Genomic DNA, 27682 nt, shown 5'->3' with positions numbered 1-27682 from the left:
GTGTCCAGCACTGGAGCTTGCTGGTCGTTGAGTGAAGCTGGGTCTTGATGTTGAGATGGAGATCTCTAAGAGATTTTTGCCGTTTGGTATTACGTGGAGCTGGGAGGTCTCTTGTGGACCAGTGTCCTGAAGTTCGCTCTCCCACCTCAGAGGCACAGCCCTGATGCCTGGCTGGAGCACCAAGAGCCTTTCATCCACACGGCTCAGAGTAAAAGGGAGAAAAAATAGAAAGAAAGAAAGAAAGAAAGAGGGTATAATATAGTGAAGTAAAATAAAGCTATTATAAAGCAAAGCTATACAGACAAAATCTCACCCAGAAGCATATACATATACACTCACAAAAAAAGGAAAAGGGGAAAAATTAATATATCCTGCTCCCAAAGTCCACCTCCTGAATTTAGGATGATTCCTTGTCTATTCAGGTATTCAACAGATGCAGGCACATCAGGTTGATTGTGGAGCTTTAATCCGCTGCTCCTGAGGCTGCTGGGAGAGATTTCCCTTTCTCTTCTTTGTTCGCACAGCTCCCGGGGTTCAGCTTTGGATGTGGACCCGCCTCTGCATGTAGGTCGCCTGAGGGCGTCTGTTCCCCGCCCAGACAGGACGGGGTTAAAGGAGCAGCTGCTTCGGGGGCTCTGGCTCACTCAGGCGGGGGGAGGGAGCGGTACGGAGGAGGCGGGGCGAGCCTGCGGCGTCAGAGGCGTCATGACGTTGCAGCAGCCCGAGGCGCGCCGTGCGTTCTCCCGGGGACGTTGTCCCCGGATCACGGGAGCCTGGCCGTGGCGGGCTGCACCAGCTCCCGGGAGGGGCGGTGTGGAGAATGACCTGGGCTCGCACACAGGCTTCTTGGTGGCGGCAGCAGCAGCCTTAGCGTCTCACGCCCGTCTCTGGGGTCCGCGCTGAGAGCCGCGGCTCGTGCCTGTCTCTGGAGCTCGTTTAGGCGGCGCTCTGAATCCCCTCTCCTCGCGCACCAGGAAACAAAGAGGTAAGAAAATGTTTCTTGCCTCTTCCGCAGCTGCAGACTTTTCCCGGACTCCCTCCCGGCTAGCCGTGGCGCACTAGCCCCTTCAGGCTGTTTTCATGCCGCCAACCCCAGTCCTCTCCCTGCGATCCGACCAAAGCCCGAGCCTCAGCTCCCAGCCCCGCCCGCCCCGGCGGGGGAGCAGACAAGCCCCTCGGGCTGGTGAGCGCTGCTCGGCGCCGAGCCTCCATGCGGGAATCTCTCCGCTTTGCCCTCCGCACCCCTGTGGCTGCGCTCTCCTCTGTGGCTCCGAAGCTTCCCCCCTCTGCCACCCGCAGTCTCCGCCCGCGAAGGGGCTCCTAGTGTGTGGACACCTTTCCTCCTTCACGGCTCCCTCCCACTGGTGCAGGTGCCGTCCCTATTCTTTTGTCTCTGTTATTTCTTTTTTCTTTTGCCCTCCCCAGGTACGTGGGGAGTTTCTTGCCTTTTGGGAGGTCTGAGGTCTTCTGCCAGCGTTCAGTGGGTGTTCTGTAGGAGCAGTTCCACGTGTAGATGTATTTCTACTGTATCTGTGGGAAGGAAGGTGATCTCCGCGTCTTACTCTTCCGCCATCTTCTCTCTGAGCCTCCAAATTAGGTTTTAAAGTGAATATGTTGGGACAGGCGTAGGAAAAGATTTAAATGGATTATGGTTAGGAGATTTCTAGCTCTGTTTTTTGAATGGAAAGTGTCTCTTACTGAGAACTGGGATATGAAAAGAGGAGAACAGTGGATAAGACCCTTAATTTTGATCACTAAAAAGTATGTGGTATGTTTAATGTGTGTTCTATTTGTTAATGCAAATGTAACCAACTATCACCATTCAGAGAATGTGAATGAAGTAGCTTTAAAGAGGCTTGATTTCAAATATTTATCAGAATCTCCAAGATTGTCTTCAAAGGTCTAGCTCTGAACTCAGTTATTTTTGACATTTCCTAAAATCAGTTTTTTGTATATATGACAAACCAATGTTTGTCTTTATATTCCCCAGGAAATAGTCATTGTAGCTTTTTGTTTTCAGTTCCATAATCCTACTGTTGAGGTTATTTACCACATATTTAATGATGGAGTGTCACTGAATTGCGAGAATGCTGTTGCAGTCCCTAGGGTACTCTGTCTTGAGGTTACCAATCCACTAGATGCCAGAGATGAAGCTAGAGATGAAGAAAATAGTACCCTCCCCTCCATAGTGCTAGGCTCTGTAACCTCAAAAATAAAGGGCTATGGCTGTTCTCATTAAAATTTGTATCGACTTTCCTCTTTCCTGACTCTTTCACTAGAAATTCCAGTGATGTCCCAGAATCAGAGTGAGCAGAGGTACTTCTCTATTTCCATGGCACCTATCACACTTAGTACTTCTGTCTTGCAGTAGAGCACAAGTTTTCTTGTGTACTAAACATGCAATACACAAGGGTTTCCCAGACTTGAATATCTCATGGCTTAGCAAAACTTAAAGCAAAGCACTTGCTTACTACCATGGAATAAACGCCTTTTTACTTTGTCAAAAAAAATCATAATTTCATAAAAAGGCTATTTACCCCCAAATTAAAGGGCATTATCTTAGAATACAAACAAATTCTATTAGTGTAAAAAAATAAATGTACTAATGTATCCGTAATGGGAGAACCACCTGCCCAACTAAAAAGGCCTGCGAAGAGTCAGGCTAAATTAGGACGCTCCACTATTAAACATGAGTATCAGTTATCACAGTCATAGATCAAAAAAGAAAGCTTATTTTTAATTACTCAGTCCTCATGCGAAAATTTTATTTAATTTGTTGCTGCTCGAATTTAATTGTCTACATCCTTGTTTCTGGAATATATGAGTCAGATAAGCTTGCCTCTTCTTTCTGGAACGTGACTTTTCACTAGAGGTTTTGAGTACAAAAATTGGAATGAATAGGAGAAGTATGGTTTGATGCCCATTTACATAACTTAGCATTTATATAAAACATAGGCAAGTGTTTCCTCAGATTACTTTTATATGTACCTTGGACAGGGGTGATATGGGGAAGAAGGTCTGTAGGATACAGTCATTCTTTTTTGCCAGTAGGTGTATTTTAACAGAAACATCTGAGAAACATTACACTTATTTCTAAATAAAAAATTATATCTTTAGTTATATCTTTATAGAGAAAACAGGGACATATAAACTTTTCTATTAAAGTAAATGATCCCAAACATATACTATGCAATTAGTAATCATAAAAGTATTTTTCATTCAAAAATCAAAATTCTTCTTTAATATAATGTGTAAATTTAATTTGTGCTTTCATTCAAAACGTAAAAAAAATACTGAACTTATTCAAATATCTGATTTTTGAAATGGAAAAAAAACATTTTTTAAACTTTTAAATCTTAATAGTGATATACATTTATTCAAGATAAATTGCTTACCTTTATCTAGATAATTTAACACCCTCTCTACTGTGTTGTTATTGATTCTCTGGCCTTATTTTAGACTGTTGTAAATAACTTAGTTTAGGATTCTCAGGTTCACACACTAAGTAGAGAACACTTTTTCAGCCCAGATAAAAATTTTGTTAGGGAAATTCTTACAAACATTAGACTGAGGGACTGCAGGTGTGAAGGCTCAGGTTACCAAGCAGACACGGTTTATTAGAGAAATTAATAGACCCTGAAAGTGTTCTCAGAAAACCCGTGCATTGTAATTAACTACCAGTAAAGAAGCCACAAGATCCTTCTCTAGACTGTGAAAAGTATAACATAGCTTTTTATCAAAAGGAGCACAGCCCATGCTCCACAACTGCTAACAATTCTCATGCTGCACCAATTATAATTCCTAAGTTCCTCAAAAACACTTCCTTCTCCTCCTACTTTAAAATAGAATAAAGTGACAGCACAGTGAGAAGTGAATTTTATGAATAAAAAGATAGCATGGAGGAGGGAGAGGAGACTTAAAGTCCTTTTGGATCCTCCATCCTCCAGAGATCTTTAATGTAACATACTTACTGTATCCTTCTGTTTCAGGATCCCAAAGTCAGTTAGCCACAGACACTTAAGTAATGTCAGGAATACACAGAACATCATATGAGTCAGTTGGAGATGCATATATATATATTTTTTTTAATTTTTTAAAAATTTATTTATTTAATTTATTTATTTTTGGATGCGTTGGGTCTTTGTTGCTGCGTGCGTGCTTTCTCTAGTTGCAGCGAGTGGGGGCTACTCTTCATTGCAGTGCATGTGCTTCTCATTGCAGTGGCTTCTCTTGTTGCAGAGCATGGGCCCTAGGCACACGGGCTTCAGTAGTTGTGGCACGCAGGCTCAGTAGTCATGGCTTGCAGGCTCTGTAGTTGTGGCACACGGGACTAGTTGCTCCTCGGCATGTGGGATCTTCCCGGACCAGGGCTCGAAGCCATGTGCGCTGCCTTGGCAGGCAGATTCTCAACCACTGCGCCACCAGGGAAGCCCGAGATGCATATATTTTTAAATAAAGAATTGATTTAAGTAATTGATGGTAACCGGGCTCACTACCAAACAAGTGGTATAATCAGTTGCATAATTCTTAGAAAATAAAAAGGGAAAATTTCTTGAAAGTTATCCAAATTTTTAAGCTCCCAGAGATCGTGTGATGCATGGAAGAGGAGTTCATAAACAAGGCTGTATCCACAATTAGAGAATTTGACTTTTTTCCAGCATTTTTGGCATCATAGGGTTTGTTCTGTGTTTCTCCATCACCATATCTTTGCATATACAATGCCACAAGAATAATTTCTTTTGCCAGTAAACATACACACAGACACATAAATCAAAAGCGCAAGATTATATAATTTCAACATAATGTAAAAAATTAAAGTGAATTTCAATGTGGTGTTTTCTTGCATAAAATATATTCTAAAGTGAATTTTAACATGTATGTTGAACATAGTTCTAGGTTGAGTGTTGAAAATTTAATTTCTATCTCTACCTTATAAACTCTACTACTTGTAGGAAATTTGTCAGTCTATGTATTTTCTTTTTTTCATTAAGGATATCAGCTTTCATCATTTTATTTGAAATTAAAACTTGGATAGTGATTGGTACTTTGTTAGTGCTTAACAATAACTTTTTGATTGAAGGAAAAATAAATACATTACTTCACAATGTTAGCCATTTTAATTACTTATCTAAGCCTCAGTTTTCACAAGTGTTCCTCATACAACAATTTATTTGAAAATATAAATTGTATTCATGTCTACATAATGTTAATTAGGCTAATAGCTAAGTTTAATTCAGGTTTGCATTCCCTCATGTTTTTTTTTTTCCCTTATTTTTAAATTGAGGGTTTGGGACTAAACCACCTTCAGTAATTTCTAATATTTCATATTGAATAAAAAATAAGAAAAGAGGTTCCGATTCTGCTATGGTCTATTCTTATGGTATAAGCCTCCTCAACTCCATCCATTCTGATGACACCTAAAATATGCATGAAATATTTTTTAAAATACCTGGAAACTTTAAAGAGTAAGTAAAAGCAGATGTGATTGTGGAGGAATGTCAAAACACATACAGGGATATACTTTTCATTGTCACTGTTGTTATTGTTTTCTCTTTACCCCAGTGGCTTCACCCCAAGTCTGGGACCTAGTTGCAGACAAGAGAAGCAGTGTAGAGAGAACAAAAAACAAGAGTAATTCCATTTCTCAGTCCAGAGAAACGAGAGAAGGGATCCTCTGTAAACATAGAGTATACGATAGTCCGTAAAGGAAGACAGCTAGAGGAGCTTCTCTAATTCTTGATAAGAACCCATATATGTATTAGCCTAACACCAAAGCTACACAACACAGGACAGACCCAAATAACCTTTGAAAGTTGAACTATCTGAGCCAACCATGTCTCAGACTAACCGCTGAATAATGCATAATTGCACAGACCAACACCAACATATCAAAGACTTTAACAAAGAGAAGCAAACATGAAATTAAGAGAAAAAAAAGAAAAACAAAACTTTTCATCAAAAGAGAAACTATAATAAGGTCAACTGGGATATTTGTATATGTAAAATACAGTATATGGGGAGAAAAAACCTTACTGAATGGGATCAATAGTAGAATGTACATAATAGAACAGTCAGTTAAGATTGGCATAATTTTTGGACTTTGAAGACAAAGAAATAAAAAAGAGATTGATGACAAATGAACAGATTTTAACACACCCATGGGAAGTCAAAAAGTATAACATATGTGTAATTAGACCTCCAGAATGAAATGAGAAAGAGATTAGTGGAAAATCCTATGTGTGTATACTTGTGATATATTAATAACTATACTTAAGTGTACACATATATACACATGGTAAACATAAACATACATATGTGAAATAATGGCTGAAAATTTCATAAACATGGTAAAAATAACCATACATTTACAGATTCCAGAAGCTCAGGATTTCAAATACAATAAATTCAAAAAACATCACATCTAAGCACATCATAATCAAACTGCTATAAACCAAAGAAAAATAAAAACTCTTGAAAGCAAACAGAAAAAGATAAAAAGTTACAATGATTGTGAATTTCTCATCAGAAATCATTGTTGCCAGAAGAAAGTGGAACAACATCTTTAAAGCACTTAAATAGAAGTGCTGTCAATCTAGAATTCTATATTTAGTAAAATATAGTTAAATTTATATTTATTCTATTTTATATATTTATTTTTATAAATAAATATAGCTAAATTTAGCATAAATGCAGAATGGAAGTGAAGATATTCTCTGGTGAAGGGAATTTATTTCTGAAAAACATACTCTATTGGTAATGCTAATGGCATTCCATCAAGATGAAGGTAAAGATACCAGAGGGAATCTTGAGATTCAAGAGTAATGAGAGAGGAACAGAAAGAGTAGAGAGCTACGTAAAGATAAAAGACATTTTACCACTCCGTCCTTCAAAATATGTATGAATGTTTAGAGTAAAAATTAAAAAACCTTCTTGAGGGGTTGTCAGTGTATGTGAATTTATAATTATAATAATTAAAACATGAAGGTGAGTGGGGGGGATAAAAAGACCTATATGCCTTCAAGGATTTTATATGTCATTTGAAGTAGTATAAAATTAGCCCTTAGTAGACTGTTAAAGTTTATGTGTGTACTTTGCAATCTCTAAAGCAATCAGAAATAAAAATCCAGTAGTTACAAAAGGATACTAAAACATATCAAAATATTACAATATCACAGAGGCACACAAAATAGGGAAACACAAATAAAACAAATAATAAAATTGTAGATTTAAATAATATCTTATCAATATTTACATTAAATCTCATTATTTTAAAATCCCAATTTATTTTTTTTAAATTTTTATTGGAGTATAGTTGATTTACAATGCTGTATTAGCTTCAGGTGTACAGCAAAGTGAATCAGTTATATTGATACATATACATATATCCACTCTTTTTTAGATTTTTTCCCATATAGGTCATTACAGAGTATTGAGTAGAGTTCATTGTGCTATACAGTAGATCTTTATTAGTTATCTATTTTATATATAGTAGTGTGTATATGTCAATCTCAATCTCTCAATTTATGCCCCCCCTTTCCCGCCATTAACCATGTTTGTTTTCTATATCTGTGACTCTATTTCTGTTTTGTAAGAAAAGTTCATTTGAACCCTTTTTTTTAGATTCCACATGCAAGCAATATCATATGATATTTGTCTTTCTCTGTCTGACTTAATTCACTTGGTATGACAATCTCGAGGTCCATCTTGTTGCTACAAATAGCATTCTTTTTATGGCTGAGTAATATTCCATTGTATATTGTACCACATCTTCTTTATCCATTCCTCCATTGAGGGACATTCAGGTTGCTTCCATGTCCTTGCTATTGTAAATAGTGCTGCAGTGAACATTGGGGTGCATATATCTCTTCAAATAATGGTTTTCTTCAGATATATGCCCAGGAGTGGGAATGCTGGATCATAAGGTTGTTCTACATTTAGTTTTTTAAGGAACCAACATACTGTTCTTCATAACGGTCACACAAATATACATTTCCACCAAAAGTGTAAGAGGGTTCCCTTTTTTCCACACTGTCTCCAGCATTTACTGCTTGTAGAATTTTTGATGATGGCCATTCTGACTGGTGTGAGGTGATACCTCATTGTCATTCTGACTTGTATTTCTCTACTAATTAGTGATGTTGAGCATATTTTCATATGTTTTTTGGCCATCTGTACAACTTCTTTGGAGAAATGTCTATTTAGACCTTCCACCCATTTTTTTGATTGAGTTGTCTGTTTTTTTAATATTGAGGTGCATGAGCTGTTTGTATATTTTGGAGATTAACCCCTTGTCAGTCACTTCATTTGCAAATATTTTGTCCCGTTCTGTGGGTTGTCTTTTCATCTTGTTTATAGTTTCCTTTGCTGTGCAAAAGCTTTTAAGTTTAATTAGGTCCCATTTGTTTATTTTTGTTTTTATTTTCATTACTCTAGAAGGTGGATCCAAAAAGCTTTTTCTGTGATTTATGTCAAAGAGCATTCTGTCTATGTTTTCCTCTAAGAGTTTTATAGTGTCTAGCCTTACATTTAGGTCTTTAATCCATTTTGAGTTTATTTTTGTGTATGGTGTTTGTTAGGGAATGTTCTAATTTCATTCTTTTACATGTAGCTGTCTAGTTTCACAGCATCACTTATTAAAGAGGCTGTCCTTTCTTCATTGTATTTTTTTTCCTCCTTTATCAAAGATAAGGTGACCACATGTGCATGGGTTTATCTCTGAGCTTTCTATCCTGTTCCATTGATCTATATTTCTGTTTTTGTGCCAATACCATATTGTCTTGATTACTGTAGCTTTGTAGTATAGTCTGAAGTAAGGGAGTATGATTCCTCCAACTCTATTTCTTTCCCTCAAGATTGCTTTGACTATTCAGGGTCTTTTTTGTCTCCACACAAATTTTAAGATTTTTTTGTTCTAGTTCTGTAAAAAATGCCATTAGTAGTTTGATAGGGATTGCATTGAATCTGTATATTGTCATGTTGACAATATTGATTCTTCCAATCCAAGAACATGGTATATCTCTCCATCCGGTTGTGTCATCTTTGATTTCTTTCATCCGTATCTTATAGTTTTCTGCATATAGGTCTTTTGCCTCCTTAGGTAGGTTTATTCCTAGGTATTTTATTCTTTCTTGATGTGATGGTAAATGGGATCGTTTCCTTAATTTCTCTTTCTGATCTCTCATTGTTAGTGTATAGGAATGCAAGAGATTTCTGTACATTAATTTGGTATCCTGCAACTTTACCAGATTTATAAACTCTAGTATTCTGGTGGCATCTATGATTTTCTATGTATAGTATCATGTCATCTGCAAACAGTGACAGTTTTACTTCTTTTCCAGTTTCGGTTCCTTTTATTTATTTTCCCTCTCTGTTTGCCATGGCTAAGACTACCAAAACTATGTTGAACATGAGTGGCGAGAGTGGATATCCTTGTCTTGTTTCTGATCTTAGGGGAAATGCTTTCAGTTTTTCACCATTGAGAATGATGTTTGCTGTGGTTTTGTCATATATGGCCTTCATTATGTTGAGGTAGGTTCCTTCTATGCCCACTTTCTGGAGAGTTTTTATCATAAATGGGTGTTGAATTTTGTCAAAAGCTTTTTCTGTATCTATTGAGATGATCATATGATTTTTATTCTTCAATTTGTTAATACAGTGTATTGCACTGATTGATTTGCATATATTGAAGAATCCTTGCATCGCTGAAATAAATCCCACTTGATCATGCTGTATGATCCTTTTAATGTGCTGTTGGGTTCAGTTTGCTAGTATTTCATTGAGGATTTTTGCATCTATTTTCGTCAGTGATATTGGCCTGTAATTTTCTTTTTTTGTAGTATCTTTGTCTGATTTCGTTATCAGGGTGATGGTGGCCTAGTAGAATGAGCTTGGGGGTGTTCCTCCCTCTGCAAATTTTTGGAAGAGTTTGTGGATAGGTGTTAGGTCTTCTCAAAGTGTTTGATAGAATTCACCTGTGAAGCCATCTGGTCCTGGACTTATGTTTGATGGAAGAGTTTTAATCACAGTTTCAATTTCATTACTTGTGATTTGTCTGTTCATATTTTCTATTTCTTCCTGGTTCAGTCTTGAAAGGTTGTACCTTTTAAGAATTTTTCCATTTCTTCCAGGTTGTCCAATTCATTGGCGTATAGTTGCTTGTAGTAGTCTCTTATGATCCTTTGTATTTATACAGTGTCAGTTGTAACTTCTCCTTTTTCATTTCTAATTTTACTGAAATGAGTTCTCTTGCATTTTCCTGATGAGTCTGGCTAAATATTTATCAATTTTGTTTATCTTCTCAAAGAACCAGCTTTTAGTTTCATTGATCTTTGTTATTGTTTTCTTTGTTTCTATTTCATTTATTTCTGCTCTAGATTTTATGATTTCTTTCCTTCTACTAGATTTGGGTTTTGTTTGTTCTTCTTTCTCTAATTGCTTTAGGTGTTAGATTAGGTTGTTTATTTGAGATTTTTCTTGTTTATTGAGGTAGGATTGTATAGCTATAAACTTCCCTCTTAGAACTGGTTTTGCTCTGTCCCATAATTTTGGGTTGTCGAGTTTTCATTGTTATTTGTTTCTAAGTATTTTTTGATTTTCTCTTTGATTTCTTCAGTGATCTCTTGGTTATTTAGTAGCATATTGTTTAGACTCCATGTGTTTGTGTTTTTTACATTTTTTCATGTAATTGGTATCTAGTCTCATAGCATTGTGGTTGGAAAAGATGCTTGATGCAACCTCAATTTTCTTAAATTTACTGAGGCTCAATTTGTGACCCAAGACGTGATCTATCCTGGAGAATATTTTGGGTGCACTTGAGAAGAATGTGTATTCTGCTGCTTTTGGATGGAATGTCCTATAAGTACCAATTAAGTCTGTCTGGTCTAATGTGTCATTTAAGGCTTGTGTTTCCTTAATTAGGTTTCTGTCTGGATGATCTGTCCTTTGTTGTAAGTGAAGTATTAAATCCCCCAGTATTATTGTGTTACTGTCAATTTCCCCTTTTATGGTTAGCATCTGCCTTATGTATTGAGGTGCTCCTATGTTGGATGCATAAATATTTATAATTGTTATATCTTCTTTTTGGATTGATCCCTTGATCATTATGCAGTGTCCTTCCTTGCCTCCTGTAATGGTCTTTATTTTGGAGTCTATATTGTCTGATATGAGATTGCTACTCCAACCTTTTTATGATTTCCATTTGTTTTCATGGAATATCTTTTTCCATCCTCTCACTTTCAGTCTGTGTGTGCCCCTAGGTCTGAAGTGGGTCTTTTGTAGACAGCACATATATGGGTCTTTTTTTTTTTTCATTTAGCCAGTCTGTCTTTTGGTTTGAACATTTAATCCACTTACATTTAATGTAGTTATCGATATGTATGCTTCTGTTACCATGTTCTTAATTGTTTGGGGTTTGTAGGTCCTTTCCTCCTCTTGTGTTTCCCACCTAGATTTGTTCCTTTAGCATTTGTTGTAAAGCTGGTTTGGTAGTGGTGAATTCTCTTAGCTTTTCTTGCCTGTAAAGCTTTTGATTTCTCCATTGAATCTGAATGTGATCCTTGCTGGCTAGAGTAATCTTGGTTATACCTTTTTCCCTTTTATCACTTTAAATATGTCCTGTCACTCCCTTCTGTCCTGCAGAGTTTCTGCTGAAAAACCAGCTGATAACCTTATGGGGATTCCCTTGTGTGTTATATGTTGCTTTTCCCTTGCTACTTTCAATATTTTTTTCTTTGTATTTAATTTTTGTTAGTTTGATTAATATGTGTCTCAGCCTGTTTCTCCTTGGATTTATCCTGTTTGGGACTCTTGGAGCTTCCTGGACTTGAGTGACTATTTCCTTTTCCATGTTAGGGAAGATTTTGACTATAATTTCTTCAAATGTTTTCTCAGACCATTTCTCTTTCTCTTCTTCTTCTAGGACCCCTATAATTCAAATGTTGGTGCGTTTAATGTTGTCCCAGAGTTCTCTGAGACTGTCCTTATTTCTTTTCATTCTTTGTTCTTTATTCTGTTCATGGCAGTTATTTCCACCATTCTATCTTCCAGCTCACTTATCCATTCTTCTGCCTCAGTTATTCTGCTATTGATTCCTTCTAGTGTATTTTTTTTTTCAGTTACTGTGTTGTTCATCACTGTTTTTCTGTCGTTTAGTTCTTCTATGTCCTTGTTAAACATTTCTGGTATATTCTCGATCCATGCCTCCATTCTATTTCTGAGATGTTAGATCATCTTTACTCTCATTACTCTCAATTGTTTTTCTGGTAGATTGTCTATTTCCTCTTCATTTATAGGTCTTGTGGGTTTTTACCTTGCTTCTTTGTCTGCAACACATTTATTTGTTTTCTCTTTTTGTCTAGCTTATTGTGCTTTTGGTCTCCTTTCCACAAGCTGCAGTGTCATAGTTTCTCTTGCTTCTGGTGTCTGGCCCATGGTGGGTGAGTTTGGTGCCAGGCCTTGTGTAGACTTCCTGATGGGAGACACATGTGCCCGCGCTCTGGTGGGTGGAACTGAGTTTATCTCTCTGATGGGCAGGGCTGCATCAGGTAGTGTGTTTTGGGGTGTCTGTGAGCTTAGTATGACTTTAGGCAGCCTGTGTTCTGATGCGTGGGGCTGTGTTCTTGTCTTGCTGGTTGTTTGGCACGAGGCATCCAGCACTGGAGCCTGCAGGCAGCTGGGTGGGGCCAGGTCTTGGAGTCGAGATGGAGACTTTCGGGAGCACTCTCACTGATTAATATCCCCTGGGGCGGGAAATTCTGTGTTGTCCAGTGTTCTGGACTTGGCACTCCCACTACAGAGGCTCAGACATGACCTCTGGCTGGGGAACCAAGACCCTGCAAGCCATGCAGCATGGCAAAGAAAAGAAATGAAAAAACAAACAAACAAAACCCAAGACAAATAGCAAAAACAAAAACAAACAGCAACAACAAAAAAGAAAAGAAAACAGACACACTAAAGACAAATGGTAAAAGCAAAACCAAACATAAACAAAAACAAACAGACAAAAAAAGAAAACAAAAACAAGAGAACAACCAAAGAACTCAAAAATGAAAACAAACAATAAAATCAAAACTAAAAACTAATAAAAGAAAAAAACAAAACAAAAGCAGAAAGAAAACTAAAAAGAAGCAAAGAAAACATAAAACAAGCACACAAAAACAATCCAAAAAAAGATAAAAACAAAACCAAGAACAAAACTAAAAACAAGAAAAAAACAGAAAACAACAAAAAAGCAAGTAAAAAATATATTAAATTGTTTTTAATAATAATAATAAAAAAACAATAGAACAAAATGAAACAAAATGTATAATAGTAATAAGAATCTTTTCCTGGGGCCTCCTCTGTCAGTGTCCTTGCCCTCACAGTGAGCCACAGCCAACCCCTGATTCCCCAGGTGGTCCTCCAATGTCTCTAGGGAGGTATCTGGAACTGCTGTGGGCAAGGGGGGTGCAGCTCACACGCTGACCTGGCCCAATTCCCATCTGTATTTGCCCCCAAATTCCACAGTGGCTAATGCTAGACCTGTCTCATTTGGGCAACACTTGTTGTCCATTCAGATATTCCATAGACACAGGAACTAGTGGGTAGCAGGGATTTCATAGGCAGCTTGTGCAGCTGCACAAACAGTTTTCTGTTCCTCTTCCTTATTTGCACCACCCCTGGGGCTCAGCTTTGGTTTTGGCCCCATTTCTGAGTGTGGGCCATCCTCAGGCATCCATTCCCTTCGCAGGTGAGAGGGGGTGAAAGCAGCAGCTGATTTGGGCACACCCATTCAGGCTCTGCAGGGTAAGGTGGCCATAACTGAAGCATGTGCGAAATGCCTGTGGCAGCAGAGACCAGCAGGAATTTGCAACAGACTGGGGCATGTTGTGTGCTCTCCTGGGGAAGTTGGCCCCAGATCATGGGGCCCTCAGCAGTGACAGCCCATGCAGGCTCCCAGGAAGCTTGGGCCAGTGACCTGCACTTGCTCACTGGACTCTCTGTGGCAGCATGGGTGGTCCGTGCCCACCTCTGGGGTCTGAGATGGCAGCCGCAGCTCATGCCCACCCCTGTAGCTCCTGTAGGTGGTGTCCTGCTGGCTGTGACTGCACAGAGAAACAAGTTCCTGTGGCAGGACCGCCCCTCTTTGCACACCCCCCAGCAATGGTCCCTTGTCTCTCAGGTGGGCCCAGGCTTCTTCCTGGACTGCCTCAGCTGTGGCATGCTACACCCTAGACCCCTCAGGCTGTGTTCACACAGCCAACCACCATTGTCTCCCTGGGTTCTGACCTCCGAAGCCCAAGCCTCAGTACCCAGCCCCACCTGCCCCTGTGGGTGAGAGACAAGTGTCTCAGGCTGGGGAGTGCCACTAGGCACTGACCCTCTGTGCAGGTCTCTCTCTGGCTTGCCCTCCAGACACCTGTTGCTGTGCTCTCCTGTGAGGCTCCTGTAGCTTGGTATTGGTTAGAAAAAATGGTGGGTGTGTGCCAGACTTAGGGCCAGTGCACGTGGCGGGGGGGGCAGAATATCCATTTTAGCAAAAGTAACCTTTAAGTAGACAGCTACATGTATAGATCCAGTGGTCTTGGGTCTTGGCTTAAGATAGTAAATTTGAAGAGTGGAGAATTTAGAGGTTAAGACCACTGGAATTAAAAGCAAAGTAGTGAAAAGATGCAGAAAGACATGAGTGTGGGGGAAGAACAGAATTTAGAATTCAAGTAAAAGAGAAAAAGTGAAGGAGATTGAAAGCTACAAGCCTGGGAGCCTGCAGGAAAACCATGAGACAGGGCAACACAGAGACCTAAGTGAAAGATGTAGGAAGGGGGATAGGGCAGCTTAAAGCTGGATTTCAATGTCTTTTTTACTTAAAATATATATATAAATATCAATAGATAGATAGATAGATAGATAACTAATTGCCAAAACAAAGAAAAACACATTAACAATGATCAGAGGATTTGGGTTGACCGGTAAACAAAACAAAACAAAACAAAACAAACAGAACAATAAGTGAAATAAAATTCTCCAGTAATCTGTAGGGCTAGGCTTGGGACAACTCCATTTTTTAAAGTTAGTTAATTAATTACTTTTAATAGGAATATAGTTGACTTAAGACAACTTCATATTGTTATTAAATCTGACCTCCACAGAAACACTATGTAATGAGAAGTGAACGTGCAAATTCCCCAAATATTTCATCAACAAATTCTTACTTCAAGAGTGCATACTACTTAGGGTTGAAGAGAGAATCACCAGAAGAATGAAAACTAAAAGTGAAAGAAACAAAAATTGAGTGATGAAGAAAAAGTTGAGAGGAAAATTTTCTTTTAACTCTAATATATAAAATTATTAAAGGTAACCATTAAAATAATTGATGTGGTGGACCGTGTTCCCAAAAAGCTACCGTCTAACTAGAAAAAAATAAGAAACATCAATCATGTAAAGTTTCCAGGATTTTTAGGCATCTGGAAAAATGCATACAGCAAACGGAGAAATATTCATTAAAAAAAAAATCTGCTAAACCTCAGTGAAAAGTGGGATTTAGTGGCATCTGAGCCACAATCTTTGATTGGTGAGTATTTTATTTGGGCGGGATTTTCTATTAGGGTCTGATTTTAGGAAGCAGGGAACACTTTCTAACTGGCCTTTAAGTACATTTGGCAGTCTTTGCTCATGTCTGTTTTCTGCTATATTCCTGCTATATTTTCTGCTAAGATTCCTGCAATCATACTTGCGTCTGATTCTAAATTTTCTTTTATTGAACAGTGTCAAAAATTTCTTGCTTTTTTAAGAGTCCTGTTGAATCCAGTTTGTTACATTTGTTACTTTTTGGAATCTTTGTTTTTATGTGAATGCTTAAATGCCATATGGTCATTTTTGTATAGATTATTCAGTTTATATGAAATCTGTGGATACTTACCCTCCTTAAGATCAAACTAGCATGGTCCTCACAGATGAAGAAGATATTCATGCAGGAATTAAAATGATTTTTCATACTTGCAGACAGAATGTGAAATAAAAATATTTTCTATTTTTTATAATTTTTCACTAGCTTTCCCCACAACATAAACTCAAATACACAGGCAGCGTATAAATTTGAAGCTTCTCTTGTCACCATCTATTTTTAATAATACACAAATCTATAATTCTTAGAATTGTAGACTTAAGTAGAATCAATCAATGTTTTCTCAGAGAAATGTGTATCTAAAGAGAACATCAATCCACATTCATTTAAGAATTTTTCCCCTTTTAAGTCTAGAGATCGAGTATTAAAGTCAAACTCACAAATTCACCAAAGGCTTGTCAAATTGAAAACTGAAAACTTGTTGTATTCCACAGAACAGAATATATATGTTGGATTTCGTTTCTGCTGTCAATGAATATTTAAACCGCATTTTTGCCCTTCAAAAAATAAACTTAAAATGTACTGTCTTTTCAGTAAAGTAGTAAACAGAATAGTGGCTATCGACTTTTGTATTTAAGGAATTATATAACCTGTATCACATTAAGAATCATTCACTTGGGAAATTATTGTTTTACGATTAAGTTATGTAATGAATTGAACACCAATATTGTAGCTGAAATCTAAGGAGGAAAGCTGTTTGGATAAAAGCAATTAACCTAAAGAGTCATGAGATGGGAAAAATCAGTTTATAGTTATGTGATGATGTGAGCCCTACAGTAAAGTACTTTGAGACTCTTCAGGCAAACATCTCAATCAGTAGGATAATTCCTTGTCTGATATCATGAAACCTGAGCCTGGCAGTGGTGACATCTGTTCTTCCTTCAACCAGACTCAGCTAGCCCACCAGCAAGCTATTGCTAGACCAGAATCACAGTCATTCTGTTAGAGTATCAACACACGCCTTCCTCGTGGGGAAGCACATCTCTAAAAATCTGAAAACTATTTGACCATTATTTTAGACAATTATCTAAAATAAACACTTGGTTCTGTTTTTACAAAGTTTTTTTTGTAAGAGGCAAATATCAGAATCTTCAATGACTTTATGCCCAAAATGCCTCCTTTAGGCAAAGTCATAAATAACACACTTTGGCATGATGTTCTAACTTCCTCCACGTTGTATCTCTCTTACCTGTATACGTTCTTTATCTTTTACACCTCTACCCCACTGTGAAAAAAGTGACACAGAAGGAATTAAATTCAGGGTAATAATTCCCTAGAATTTGTTGAGATTTTAATAGATGATGAAAATTGATCCTTTTTTCATAACCAAATTCTGAAACAAATGAAAGATCATCAGGAAAATGCAGACTAAAATGCCATTGAGTTTTTGCTATTTACTTTTTGGTAGTGCTTAGGTGTGCAGCCAAACTGGGCTTGCTGATGTTGAACATCAGAGTTCCAGACTTTTGCACATGGTCTCTGCAGACAGACAAGTCTGGTGATCTGAAGCCTATCTGCTGTGAAACTCGTATTATCCTCACTAATGAGGTAAGTCAGTACCCAAAAGAACAGAGAGAGTTGAAGAGTCTTTGATTGATGGATCTCCCTCTACTTGGAAGTAATCACGAGAAATGAAAAAAGATGTACCTCTTCCAGAAGCCCCAGCTTTTTGTCTTTTTAATCCACTGTGCTCAACCATTAACACTCTGATCAAAGAGGATGATTCAGTCTATTGGGACAAAGAATAAACGACCCCAAAACAAAGATTGCTCTTTTATAAACGCTCCTGGGAAGCATAAGAGCCTGAAATGGGTTATAATAGTGCATTAATTAAGTTAGCTACAAGGCCAGTCTCTATTCAAGGCTGAACTTTTATTTCTTCTTTTAATTCCCATTGTATTCTAGGCGTATTTTTCAATGTAGCCTTTCAAAAGCCCTCCAATGATATCAAATGACTTCACAAAGATACTCTAATACAATGCACCAAAAACGTTACCCCACATTTGAAATAACTACCTCTTATTATCAAATTCTCCGGCAGAAATTAAAGCTACAAGTTAACATCTCTTGAGAATTGAAGCTCAAATGGATTTGAGTGCAAAGTCAAATTCTCTTTCTGTATTTATTTGAAGTTAAAAAATACAAAGTTCAAGGTGTAACCTACCTAATTTATTAATGTTATTTGTTTTCTAGAAAGATTATCAATGTTTAAGTAGATTTGTTTGTTCTTTTTCTGCAGCTTCTGCCTAACCTGTCTCTAACTCATAGGGAGGTGATTCAGTTAGAGCTTCAGGAGTTGTATGGTAAGGTAGTATGGTAGTCCAATGGTAAGGCTCTAAGATGCTCACTATTAAAGAACATATATTGATAAAAGGATACAGGACTGTCACAGAACTGGCACTACATGCACTGAATTCAGAAAATAAGACAATCTCTAGAGCCTAGAGCAGTTGTTTTACCGGGATTGTGTTATGCCATATTGCGTTACTAGGACTCACTGCTCAGTGATTGTAGCTCTGTTAGTATGCTGACAGTCAACACAACCTAACCAGAATCCAGCGTTATGATATTTGAGTGTGTGTGTGGTGTGTATGCCCGTGTATGTAGAAGTGAAGGCTAGCACCCAAAATATATATTAGAGCCACTTCTGCCATCTTTTAAAGTTTAGGAATTTAATATGGAGACAGCTCCAAACTCCAGTCACTGGGTCTTAACTGAGGCATATTTCATTTTCTTTTCTGTGTATTCAAAATTCTAACTTGCACTTTCTGTTTGAGTCCTGTGTTTCTAGCACTCAAGCGTTGTGCAATCTCAACGTTTGTGCTAGCTTAAGAATTATCCTCAGGGGTTTCTTGAACTGAATCTTCTATTGATGCTTCTGAAGCTTATGCCCCAGAGTCGTAAGGACAACCAGCATCCCTGCCATGTACTCTTTGAAAAGGTTTAATTTGGGTCTTTAAATTCCAAACGCATGGTCATAGATCGTATAGTCAACGCAAAACCCAGTTAATTACAGGCCATGTCATAAGGGGTGAATCTTGAGCCTATGAACAAGCCACAGAAATTCAAGGTCATCTCACACAATGTTCACACTTGTTCCTGAACGCAGAGCACAATATGTCAATGTCATCTGAGCAGTTTGAACCTGGGAGCTCACCAGTGTTCTGTGGCTCAGGCCACATATCCCGTCCTGTAGATATGGCTGATAATAAAGGAAAGAAGTAGATTTTTTTGCCAGTGTGAATCAAAATATTACTACTTCAAAGTCACCATCCTTTACAAAAGAGTCCAGGTGTGCTTGTTCATTTAGGACAAGTCTATAGTAGCCTGCACCATAAGCTCCCGAGCCTTTCCATTTAACTCTGTCCTAATGCAGCCTTCTCTTTATAACAATAAACACTGGCCCATGTAAAAAGGGTCATGAGGTATAGGGAACTGCTAACATCAAAATCCCATGTGGTCCACTGGCTTAAAGTCTAAAGTTTAAGCGTGCAACAGTTAAAAGCCAAGCACACGACCGAGAAAACTGTCAAGTGACACAATAAGGGTCCCTATAAACCTTCCAACAAAACAGCCACCACTATCACGCTAACAACAAATCCTCATTGCCTTTCTTAGTTCAGTGCCACCAACCCTTAAAGTCCCTTCCCTGACAGCACCGGAGCCTCAATCATGCCAAATCACTTTGATTGATACAATGCTCCTTTTAAGTCTCAAAGTTCCTTGATCAATACACAAGTTACTGACACTTCACCCCTGATTTGAACTTATTTTCCTCAAACTGCAGGCCTCTCCCGCTGAAGACCTTTCCCTACAGAACCTAAAGCACTAGAGAACAAACAAAAGTGAGATCAAAAGAGCACATTGAATGCTACCTGGGTGTCAGGCAATTATGGACTTCTAGTAGTGAACTGTAGAATTACACAGACGACCCACCCAGACACAGTCATGCTGAGAACCCCCAGGCATCTCCCAATGAGGCAGAACCTTGACTTCTGAGCCTCTTCTGGTCGGGAGCAAATCAGAGGACCTGCTCTCTGCAAGCAGGAAGCCTCACAGAATGGAGTAACTGAGACACGTGGTTCTCTGTAAAAAACGCAAAATAACCCAACAATCACCTCTCTCCCTGAAAGAAGAGTGAGGAGGAGGGAAGCAGCAGAGAGAATAGATGTTCCTCTACATGGGAGAAAATATCAGTAATTGAGAATAAGTGGTTCCTCTAAGAGGACTCATGGAAATATATCACAGGTCAGATCTTTAAACAGGGGTGGAGATGCCCGCATGAGGAGAGTTCATTTCACACGGTGTAGACTTCAGAGAGTTGCTGTCACTCAAATGGAGTCCAACTCAGTGAAACAATACACTCCCACTTAACTCTCACTTTCCTGTATGTGTTCCTACAACATTGTAGAGTTGGTAGCTGTTGATATCCAAAGGTGAGTAACGAGTGGTCTTTGACCTCCAGGAACTCATGACAAAGATGAAGGAAAAATATGTGCAGTCAAAATAAAATGTGCTAAGATACGTAAGAAGCATGTGTAAATACCAGTGGGAACACAAGACAGGAACTCAGGTGCAGGAGCAGGTGATTAGTATCTTTACAGTAAGAAAGCCTTAATAATATTTTAAAATAATATAATAATATTACAAGAGGACATTGGATCATTCAAAGACTCTTCATAGCTTTCCTATGAACATTTTTTATTTAACACACAAAATAGTTGATGTTATAATATGTACCCTAATTTTTTTATCCCAGCAAAGACATTTGCAAATATTCCCAGTGTCACAAAAGTAACACACAATTTTGGTGTTCCCATGTATGTAGTAATCATATGGATGGGCTGTCTACCTAATTCTGTGGTTCAGTATTAGAGGCTGATTGTAATGTTCTTTATGTCTAAACCACATCTTCCAACAAAGTCCATAAAAAAGATAAATAAAAATAAATATAAGGTGTTGGAATCCTAAATATCAATAACAAAACTTATAAAATAATTTTTGGAAACAGTATCATAATAAAGACCACATATTAATAATTTGATATAGATATTGCTATTTCATTTGTGTATAGGTCCAGAAGACTTCTCAATACTAAAGTCATACAGTAATTATGCTATTTAATATATATTTTTGTCTATTGTATGTATACTTAAGGTAGTTGCTAATAAATCATATATTCTGTGGTATATTTATATTTTTATAATTTTTTAAAAATTTATTTTGTTGAAGTACAGTTGATTTACAATGTTGTGTTAATTTCTGCTGTACAACAAAGAGATTCGGTTATACATATATACACATTCTTTTTCATATTCTTTTCCATTATGGTTTATCCCAGGATATTGAATATAGTTCCCTGTGCTATACAGTAGGACCTTGTTGTTTATCCATCTGTTGTTTATCCATCCATTAGCAACTGCTAATCCCAAACTCCCAATCCATCCCTCCCCCAACCCCACTCCCCCTTGACAACCACAAGTCTGTTCTCTGTGTCTGTGAGTCTGTTTCTGTTTCGTAGATAAGTTCATTTGTGTCATATTTTAGATTCCATATGTAAGTGATATCATATGGTATTATATTTTTATGATTTTAAACTTTTATAATTCTTAATAACTATTTTGTTAAACTTACAGGACTGAGTAAAAAACAAAAACAAAATAAACTTTCTTATATGCTAAATTGAATTTACATCAGATAACCATCTTTTGCACCATAGTAAAATTAATTCTACTTATGGTTAATAACATGAGAAAAAAACTATAAATAAATAGAATATCAATACTTAGAAACAGAAAAGTTTTTCTGCTTGGGGATAATCAGATTTATTTCAAGAAAAGTTTCAAGAGACAAAAGTGATATCTGTGAGTCTAGGCTCCACGATTCTGGAAGGAACTTGGCAGAATCTTTCTCTTCACATCAACTGAGTTTCACATTTTTTTCTGTATGTAGTCAGGACATCTTAGAGGTAAGGGAGAAATCAATATTGACATCAATCATTTAACAAATGTTTACTGTTTAAATGTTATTTAAAGCAACAGAGAGGGAGAAGTTGTGAAGAAAAGGGTATAAAAAAATAAAGCAAAGAGTACATTGCTCTCACGGTGCTTTAACCACATAATGTAAGTGGGAGAAAAGCTCTGTTAATTGGCAGAAGAAATAGTCCAGGAGTTGCAAAATTGCACGTCTCTGTGACCCAGACAGGTTACATGAAAGAGTGAAGCAGCCGGATGTCACACACAAGGAACAGTGGAAAAGGTGAAAAATGGAGAGTGTGTGTCCATCCTAAATTATTAAATTTTATTTTTTAATGTTGCATTAGCTGAAAAACACATCCACAGGTTTCTTGCAGGTTGTAACTCTGGGGACCAAAGCTCTGTTCACTAATGATCAGACACAGCAATATATATTCCACGGACAAGGAGAGTCGACCTGCCAGGCTCCTGTGTGCAGGAGATTGAAGATTCTGATACAGAGCCAGTCATAAGGAGAGTCAGGGCCTAATAAAATGTCTAAGTTGTAGCCAAATAGAAACAAGTTCAAACGGAAACTGACGTGCTGATATGTTTCACATAGATCTGTCCCTTTTCCAGCCTTACCACTGCTGACGTGCCTCATCTCATGCTCAGATAAGTTACCGATCGGAGTTTAATTTGTGCATCACTCTAAATCCTGATTGCAAGGTCCTGGGAACTATGTAGATGACAACTGGTCATTTAACCCACAACAGTCAGAATTACTCTAACAAAGTCAAAAGACCTAGATATTTACTTATATGTGTGAGAAAAGTACTTTTTAGTATCTGGCTTCTTCTTCTAGACTTTCTTCAGAGGAAGAGGGGGATTTAAGATAACATCACTCCAATAAGTTTTTGAATTAGTGACAATTAATTATTTTATCACCTCCATTCCACTCAGAATAAAATACAAAATAAAACATCAAGTCTGACCTATAATATATAGTAGAGCATTTTAGCCATGGCAGAATGATCAATTACATCACTTACATACAATTTCTATTGTTGATAGAACTGATGCTCTGGCATCCACACTAATTTTTTTTTTTTATATTTGAAGAGAATGTCTTCCACTCTTTGGCCGTTTTTTTGGAATGGCCTCTTGGGTCAGATAGTAGAACTTATACCCAAAATGCTGTAAAAATAAAAGATTGATTCTGAGGGATCTTTTTCTAAATATTTTAATAAACCAATGATAAATTTAATAAGGAGAAAATGTTGCTGAGAGAGAAAATTATAAAACAAATGTCTGTGATTTTTTTAAGAGTTTTTAAATTGTGGTAAAATGTACATAGGTTATATTTAGCAAGTGTACACTTCAGTGTCATTAATTATATTCACAGTTGTGCAACCATCAGGAAAAACTTTTTCATCATCCAAATTGAAACTGTATCCGTGAAACAATAATTCCCCATTCCATCCTCCCTCTCCTCCCCAGCCCTTGGTAACCACTTTTCTACTTTCAGTTTCTATGTACCTCCTGTAAGTGGAATCATATGATATTTGTCTTTTCCTGTCTGGCTTATTTTACTTAGCATAATATTTCCAAAGTTCAACTATGTGGTAGCATGTATCAGAAAATCATTTTTTTCCAAGGTGATAGTATTCCATTCACACTGTTATCCACCACTGCTATTTTTAAGCAACACTGAAAGTGGGCAAAGGGAAGGTCATTTGGAGAGTCAGTTAGATACCGGGTGGGGAGTGGGTGTGAAGGGAGCTGGAAGAAAGAGAAATTCTGAAACAGAGGAAACAATGTGGCAGAGAGATCTGAGGCCAGAAAGAGACTGGCCAGTTTTCAAGACTGAGAAGAGGGCAGTGTGGTTCTCCACGGAGAGAGAAAAGGAGTTGGGTTTAAGATGAGGTGGAGGGCTAGGTCAAGATCAGATAAGGACATGTATGCCACTGCAGTGTGTTCACATTTTATTCTGTGTACAAAGAAAAAAAATGGAAGGCTTTTATTTTTTAAGTAGGGATATCGTATGACTTAAGATTTTCATGTGAAAAATAGAAAAAAAAAATTGTTCAACATAGAGAAGTAGGGAGAATAATACAATAAACCAATAACTCTTGCAAATAAATAAATAAATAAAGTCAAGGAAAGACTCTTTAATGGTAACAATAGAATTTTCATATCTAACAGATGATTCAAATTTGAAATTTCTGAAACCATATTCTTCCACATTGATAAATGGTGCCACTGTGCATCTGGTTCTTAAAAATAGAAACCTGGAAGTATTCCTGACATCTCTCTCTCCCTAACCTCCTCCACTGCTTAAATTAGATTCATCACAATTTCCCCATGTCTAAATCATAAACTCCATCTTCCTCATACAAGGCAGTAAGAATACTTGGAGCACTGTGATGATAGCCCCCCCAATGTGCCTTACTTTACATATTCCTGTCTTATTCCTATCTATTTTTCACATGTTTCTGAGAAACTTAATGACAATCCTCAATAAAATTAAATGTGGTCATGATTTGAAGCAGATCAAAATGAATATAATTTGTTTCTTTAATTGGTAACTCTTCCTAACTGTATTAGTTTCCTATGGCCAATGTAACAAGTTACAAAACTTAGTGTCTTACAACACTAATTTATTATCTTATAGTTCTAGAGTCAGAAGTCCGAAATCAAGGTCTCAGAAAGGCTGCATTCCATCCGGAGGCTTAAAGGGAGAATCTGTGTCCTTGTGTTTTTCAGCTTTCAGAGGCTGCCTTCATTCCTTCGTTGTTGGCTCCTTCCTCAGCCTCAAAGCTCACCCTCTGGTTCCATTTTTTCGTCTTCTTTTTTAATTCTGATCTATTTGTCTCCCTCTTATAAGTACTCTTGAGATTATATTGAGTCCACCCAAATACTCCAAGAGAATCTCTCCATCTCAAGAATCTTAACTAATTCACAACTGAAAAGTCTTTTTTACCACGTAAGGTAACACATTCACAGGTTCTGAAGATCAGGACATCGACACTTTGGGGGACCATTATCAATCAGCCTACCACACTAATGCTGTAGACATCTACTTTCTTCACTGTTTTATTTTAGGGACTTGCAAGGTGACTGGCAAATCCTTACTGTTTGTTGACGGAATGAAGTCAGCCATGTCCCTGGGGGTGCAATAGTTAACATCACCATATGTGATGGAATCCAAGCAGCAGAAAGACTTGGGCCAATAAGAATCTTTCATTCAGAGACTCTGCTGCATGAAGAAGGGTTGGATGGAGCCCGTATCACAACATCCTAGCCAAGCTGGTACTCACTTCCGCATAGTGGGAATGTAGGACATATTTCATGCAGCTAGCCTCAGGTCTATGAAAAATGATAATAAATATGATGAAACAGTATATCTGAAGGAAGGACCATGTGGTCAGTCAATTTTTACTTTCCTTCACTTTATTTATTTGAGTTTCTTTATATTTTTTTTTCAATTATAGAAGCTTGTAATTACAGGAGTATCAAAAAATAGAGCTATGTCAGTTGACCTGAATAACCCATATCCTCCAAGGTCATTTCCCTTTTTCTCTACTTTTCAATATGAACATAAATGATGCTTATTTAAAATGGCAAATAGTAGAGAAATGTATAAAGTATAATTAATAAAGTCAAGTATTTTCCTTTTGCCCTCTTCCTAGTACCAAAAATCACTGTTAATTATTTGGTTAGTATTCTATAAAATGTTTTCTATGTATATATGTGAAGATTTTTGCCTTTCTTATTTTTATAACAATAGGAAAATGCAATGCATTATATTTTAAACATTGGATTTCACAATGATCAATTGACCTTGACAATAATCCCTCCCTGCTGCACTTAGAATTACTTCATTCTATTTGCTGGACATCTAGAATTGTATGATATGGATAGAGAATGTTATACCTTATTCTTTGATTTTGCTTACCTTATTATATCCTCACTAACATTGGATATAATTAGATTAAAATAATATATTGTACAATGTATTTTATTTTGCACTTTTTAAATTACCAGAGTTTGAACTTTATCTGTGTGTGTATGTGTTTGCTTTCAGAATAAAATAAATAAGTATAGATATTAAAAATCAAATCTAATACTTGATGAAAATGAAATCCTGTGAAAAACAATTTTCTAGAAGAGGAAGGGGCTTCACAGGCATGTGGAGATGGAAATTGGTAACTCATATGTTGCTCGAACTGTTTCTGTACGTTGTTACCTATTAAGGAGAAACTGGGAAGATGATTGTTAGCCAGGTACTGGGACATAGGTTGCAACAAGCAATCTAAAAGATGCTTTAGTTTTTTGGTCTCTCCTCTAGAAGGAAAGGGAGAGAGTCTGGGAGTCCTCAAAGCTTAGTGTAGGGCTCTGAGAAGATAAGAACACTACACAGTTGTGTTGTTCTTTCCTGTGAGGGAGAAAGGGTTCAAGAATCCCCAAAGCCAGGCCTTGGATGTGCCAACCACATTAGGTGTGTGTTGCTCTCTCCTCCAGGTGCGTAAGAAAGATTTAATTAGTGCTCAAAGCTGAGTAAGGCGGTGGGTAGAGCAGCCTCTATGCTTCTCGACCCTGAATGTACATGAGTTATGCCTACTGGTAAGGAGATAACTTCTCTGGTCCCAGTAATTTCTCAGTGCCAGCTGCTCTGACCTCAACTGCCTTAAAATTCAAAATGGCGCTGAGGTCAACCTTCACCAAGGAACCAGCACTATTGCACTTTCTGAATATGCTGGGGAATGTCAAGGAGGCTAGAGATTGGAACCAGATATTTGGAGAGATTTGAAGTTACAGCTCTGTTGGACACGGAAACCTAAGTACTTAGTCCCATGGGGGAAAATGGTTCTAAACATAAGGATGGCCCAAGATGCTGAGAAAAGTAAGGTAGAACCATGCTGGCATGGGAGGGGGCTAAAAGAGACAACTCTTGAGCCGTAGGCACTTCCTACATTGTGGGACATATCCGGGGGAAGAAGTAAATCATGTAGCTAGAAACCAGAGAGGAAAAAAAGACACAACTTGTCCATGCATTTCTTTTTTTAATTAATTTTTATTGGAGTATAGTTGACTTACAATGTTGTGTAAGTTTCAGGTGTACAGCACAGTGAACCAGTTATACATATACATATGTTCATTCTTTTTCAGATTCTTTTCCCATATAGGCCATTACAGAGTACTGAGTAGAGTTCCTTGTGCTCTACAGCAGGTGCTTATTAGTTATCTAGCCATTTCTGCCACCTAATCTCTGCTGCAGGTCCACTCCTGCATTCCCAGACTCCCACCTGGGAGATAACAGCCTTGTGATTTTAATCTTTGAAAAGCTGACTAGACAGCTAGGGTTTGAGTAAACGTGTATTGAAGACAACACATGAGATTAAAAGGAGTTTGTAAATATAGTTTAATGCAGTTATTAAATAAGAATTCATAAACCTTCAAAAAAAAAAAAAAGGAGTTTGTGTTGTTTTGTTTCTTCCGTTTATGAATGTCTGGCGGAAGTTGATGTATGCCATACGCTTGTAATTCCCAACTCACAGTACCTGAGTGGGTCATCCCAACTGGGAAAATCTGCAGGTAAGGAAGTACTTTATTGGGACAAACTGTCCTGCTCTTTGCCACCAGTGAGTGCGTTAGAATATGGCACAGATGCCTCTAAATTTCAGCCAAGTGTACCTTTTTGGAGTGTTGGATGTGGCTACGAGCTATGCCTCTTTTGAAAAACTTGCTACTGGGCTCGTGTTGAAATTAAATGCTTGACCTGTAGAGACCTGGTGACTCCACAGCCTGAACATCCATTTGGGGGTGCACTCCATGGCTCATAAGG

General features: G+C 37.6%; 1 long non-coding RNA gene across 1 annotated transcript in view; it reads right to left on the bottom strand.

Moving 5' to 3' along the window:
- LOC309628619 overlaps positions 1 to 27244 on the bottom strand; it is a 238162-nt gene extending 210918 nt beyond the window's left edge. The window contains exon 1 of the long non-coding RNA XR_014244589.1: positions 1024 to 27244. This is a non-coding gene — a long non-coding RNA (uncharacterized lncRNA). The remainder of the gene's footprint in view (positions 1 to 1023) is intronic.
- Positions 27245 to 27682: the final 438 nt, after the last annotated feature.

Source organism: Balaenoptera borealis (assembly GCF_965194805.1).
Source record: "Balaenoptera borealis genome assembly, chromosome: 4".
NCBI classification, from domain to species: domain Eukaryota; kingdom Metazoa; phylum Chordata; class Mammalia; order Artiodactyla; family Balaenopteridae; genus Balaenoptera; species Balaenoptera borealis.
Note: the sequence above shows the minus strand (reverse complement) of the source record. Positions and strands in the feature narration are given on the sequence as shown.